Source organism: Schistocerca americana, chromosome 5 (genome assembly GCF_021461395.2).
Source record: "Schistocerca americana isolate TAMUIC-IGC-003095 chromosome 5, iqSchAmer2.1, whole genome shotgun sequence".
In the NCBI taxonomy this organism is placed as follows: Eukaryota; Metazoa; Arthropoda; class Insecta; order Orthoptera; family Acrididae; genus Schistocerca; species Schistocerca americana.
The window spans coordinates 35,436,587-35,441,732 of record NC_060123.1 but is presented as its reverse complement, the minus strand read 5'-3'; the positions used below and the strand labels follow the sequence as shown (position 1 = coordinate 35,441,732).

At 45.4% G+C, this 5,146-nt stretch overlaps 1 pseudogene; it reads right to left on the bottom strand.

Moving 5' to 3' along the window:
- Positions 1-3,776: 3,776 nt before the first annotated feature.
- Positions 3,777-3,894, bottom strand: LOC124616806 (annotated as a pseudogene).
- Between the last annotated feature and the right edge of the window lie 1,252 nt (positions 3,895-5,146).

Genomic DNA, 5,146 nt, shown 5'->3' with positions numbered 1-5,146 from the left:
TGGCTGAGATTTATCAGGAAATCATAACGTAATAGAAAGCTCGGGTCCAGTTCTCCAAGGCCGGAGAAGTTCTTCTTGGTACACCTGTTTGCTATTTGCTTTAGCTGATTTTGGGCTGTGTCACGATTTTAATATCTCCAGTGAGATTTAGAAGCCGCTATGCCTCCCATAAATGTGCAGTCGTGCACATGACAAATTTTTTGACAATCAGTATCCGTCAGTTCTCCAAACATCTCATAAAGTGTTCACATTTTATACAATCGTATTAATAGAAGATATTGTTTTATGGTGGATAATTTGAAACCGTGGATACTGTACATCGGAAGCGGCATCTTCAAACTATGAGAAATTGTTAATTGCTGTTGTTGTGGAGATCTGGAGAATTTTTGGTCGGTCTTACCCTTTTGCAAGCACGAAACGTTAAGGTCATTGATTGATTTCCTGCTTCCCAAGCTCCCCTCTCCTGCTCCAAGACACACAAAAAGAAGCAAAACATCTTTGTCAACCCCTTGTCAACGAGGTCATTTGGCAGGGGCAAACTGACAATTCTGGCATCCTTGATCAAATAATCGGTCTCACATTTACCTAGCAAGGTAACGCCTAATTGTTGTTTCATGCTCTTTTTCAGATCCTTATGGCATAGTTAAGCGTGGCTGCAGGTTTTAACATGTGTGTCAGGAGGCGTTCATTATTTGTGTCAGGGATATAAGTGCAGATGTGGTGTTCATTGGTGACGAAAGAAAGAGGACCGAAGCTGTAAGGGCCACTCCACAAATGAACGTCGCACGCTCGAAACGTGGCGAACCACTCGTCAGTGATGCCGATGTCGGTAAAAGGAAAACGTGGTGCCGAAGCCATAAAACGTGGACTGTGGAGCAATGGAAGATGTCATTTGGGCGGATGATTCTAGTTTCAGATACAGTTTGCACCTTCCGACCTTGTTTACGCCTCGAGAGTGAAACATGGTGGGCGTTCGGTGATGTTTTGGGCTGCCACAATGTGATATTCCATGGGACCCATGCTTACAATTCAAGGTCATACTGCTGCCAAGGACTATGTGACCATTCTAGGTGATCAACTCCGTACCGTGGAACAATGTTTGTTCTCAAATGGTGATGGTGTTTTCCAAGGCCACAGAGCCTCTGTCCACACAGTTATCATCGTCCAGCACTGGTTTCGTGATTACGAGGTTCAACTATTGCATCTCCGCTGCCCACCATAGTCAGCAGATCTCAACATTATTGAGCCTTTGTGGTCTACTTATGACATAAAAGAGTGTGATCGCTATCCTCCTCATTCATAAAAAAAAGTGTCTGGATTCCTAAGGTACCAAACTACGGAGGTCATCTGTCCATAGACTTACACACTACTTAAACTAACTAAGAATAGCACACACACCCATGCCCAAGGGAGGACTCGAACCTCCGTCGGCGGGGGAAGGGGGGGGGGGAGGGGAGGGGAGGGGGTCCGCGCATTCCTTAACATGGCGCCTCAAACGCAACCACTCCGCCCGCCACCTCATTCAAAGTTGCCTGATCTTACCACTATTTTACAAAAAGAATGGAATGAGATTCCCTTGGAAACCATAGAGAACATGTACAGTATATATCGATTCCGAGACGTCTCGGAGGAGTTATGGATGCCAACAGTTTTACTACATCGTATTAGGATTGGTAATGTGTTTTGTGTATTTCTATATTTATGTCCAACCCATGTGTGTAGCCATCACTTATTGAACAATTTTGTACTTAAAATTTTGTATTTGTGCGGACCCACAGCCTCCAGATACTTAGTAAACGTAAACATGGTCCGTAGTAGGCTCTGATATGATGTTTATTTAATCGTGCGAGTAACTAATTTCGCCTAAGCGTCATTGTCAGACGTATTTGTGACGTTTGTATTGCAGGTCATTCTGCTTGAAGAGAAAGGTATTTCTGTGTTAAGCAGATCTGATTTCCCGTTATTTGCAGAAAATTCAATTGTTTTCGAATGTGTAACGACATTGCTTTTTGGAAGTGATATAGTCGAGCTCAGCCCCATTGTCACTATAAGACGAACATTCGAAACGAGCACTGATTAATATACATAAAGAAAAAAATAATCGTTACTGTGTCTAAGACGCGATAATAGTAGATTTATCTAGGTCGCAATACCAGTCTAATCGTTGACACAAATTTTCCGTGAGAAATATTGTTTCGTATGGTTACAATTCACTGTGGTCTAGTTCCAAAGAAAACATTTTGCCTCAACAGACTAAACTGCTGGCTTTATATCTACCCTCTACGCATTTGATGTGTGTAGCTAATAAGGGACGTGGGGAAGGAGTCACATGTTGACTGCTGAGCATCAGCTCAAATTGGCAAGCTCTCTCTTGTACCGTATAATGGTACAGATTAGTATACAATCTGATCCCTTAGCTTTAGCACAGAAACTAAAACACCGATCGGAATTACGTCAGCTTCTATATTTATTATAAGACTTTGGTCATTCACTGATTTCACTGATTCACAACAGCCAACGCAGAGTACCTACCCAGTGCAGGCTGAAATCAGTCTTTACTTCGAAGCCGCTGCCGCTGTGGTATAAATAACATTTAACAGTCAACATATTACACAGTATTGTTTAGATGAAAGGATAATTCGAATTACAAATAAAAATTTTACATTTAAGATATTTTGCACACAGAAGCAGTTACTGAAAATTATGGTAATAAAACATATGTAAGCAGAATTTATATGGCAAAATATTTTTAGTTCGAAAATCAATGAAATACTTTTATTAATAATCAACACAGTAAAAATTTAGTTTACTTTAACATTTTTCGTTTTTTGCTGTTAACATTCTTCCTGACTCTGTGACTCAGTATTAACATATTTATAGAGACAAGAGTTTTGCAGAAATTTCGTAAGTATCTTTAAGATTAATTCTGGTTGCCAGAGTATTTCCTGGAAAATAGTTTTACATAGAATGATGATAATTTGAAGTTTAATGGGATAGTATTCAGCACAGTTACAGTTTCAGAGAGATGATAAACTGAAATCTGTGAATGACCACAGTTTCTAGTAATTGCAGAACTTTGCATAATTCCGAGCAGTTTATCAGGTTTTATGCTAAAGCAAGGGGATCTAATTGCATACTAAATGGTGCCACTACAACCGTAACGACTGAGGTGGCGCGCATTGAGTGGAACCTTATTCGGAAGGACGAGGATTCGAATGCGTTTCTGGCCATCGAGACCTAGATTTTCTGTGATTGCCCAAGACAAATGCCGGGATGCCTCCACTGGAACGGCACAAACGATTTACTTCCCCGATCTTCCTTAATCTGAGCTTGCGCTGAGTCTCTAATGACTTCGTTGTCGACGGGACGCTATACACGAATGATCTTTCCTTCCTTCTCTTGCAGCGTTTCCGAGCTACTAGTACATATTCCATTTGTGGATTTATGGTCTACAAGGGCATACATACATTTCTAAAGCAATCACCACTTGGCTCCCCACGAGTGGTTCGTAGCCTTGCAAGACATATGTGCCCGCCCGAGTGTAACCGATACAAGAAGTGAACTTATTTATGAAGCACTCCGTGATCAGGCCACAAGTGGCCCATCAGGATCATCCGACCGCCGTGTCATCCTCAGTTGAAGATGCGGATAGGCGGGGCGTGTGGTCAGAACACCACTCTCCCGGCCGTTATGATGATTTTCTTTGACCGGGGCCGCTACTATTCGGTCGAGTAGCTCCTCAAGTGGCATCACGACGCTGAGTGCACCCCGAGGAATGGCAGCAGCACATGGCGGCCCGGATGGTCACCCAACCAAGTGCCGGCCACGCCCGACAGCACTTAACTTCGGTGATCTCACGGGAACCGGTGTATCCACTGCGGCAAGGCCGTTGCTGAACTTATTTGTGGTTCCAGAATGAGATTTTCACTCTGCAGCGGAGTGCGCGCTGATATGAAACTTCCTGGCAGATTAAAACTGTGTCCCCGACCGAGACTCGAACTCGGGACCTTTGCCTTTCGCGGGCAAGTGCTCTACCATCTGAGCTACCGAAGCACGACTCACGTCCGGTACTCACAGCTTTACTTCTGCCAGTTTTATTTGTGGTTCATGAAAATCTTAATCTTCTAATTGAACCCTCTCTCAAGAGGCCCATACTTTGACTATCCTGACCGGGCACTCTCTGCAGAAATAAAATAAATTTTCTTCGCATGTAGGATGTGCCCAAACAAGTAAACTGAATTCTTACAACAATTAATCAGAAATAATAGGTACCCACTATGTGGCAGCCCGCCTTCATCGAAACGATGTGTTAATATTAAAAACGGTAATAAAACTATGTAATATGTATAACGTTGCTCCCTCGAGACCAAGAAAATGCCTACAGCAGAGAAGATGGCTATTCATCTTCGTGTGTTCAAATGGATCTGAGCACTATGGGACCTAACTGCTGAGGTCATCAGTCCCCTAGAACTTAGAACTACTTAAACCTAACTAACCTAAGGACGTCACACACATCCATGTCCAAGGCAGGATTCAAACCTGCGACCATAGCGGCATCTGCGTGTGTGCTTCAGCACAGTGGTGAGCGAACCACGCAAGGAGACGGGAGAGCGCATTCCGCTCCAGAAAGCCCCGTCAGTAAACTGGCCGTCTGGCTGTTCGAGTTCTTCGGCGAGAACTGGTCCTGCGTTCTCAAAGAACAATTGCGCATTACTCGTCCGCCATTTGCCACGCGGAGCGGAGAGATATACGCGACCGATGGTGCGCTCCCGCGTACACGCCGTGCTCACGTGTGTGTGATGTTAAGATTAGTTGGCTGAGAGGAGCGGTAAACAATAGCCGCGGTGCGGCGTGGCGTGGCGTGCATTCCGCCCATTGAGGACCGCCCCCGCCTGCCACCGCCGCCGCATCGTGTGGCGTGCGCTCCGGGGAGCAGGTTGTTTTGTATTGGCCGGATAGCTGTGCCGGCGAATAATGGCCTTCTTAGTCATTGCCCGCGCGCGGGCGGCCGGAATATGCATGTGGGGCCGGCGCTCGGGGTGCAGTGCGTGCTCTGGGGCTGTGGGGCGAGGACGGCGGCCGGCGAGCGCCAGCGGCCGGCTGTCACCATGATGCTGCCGCCCGTGTGGCCGTGCTTCAGCGGGGA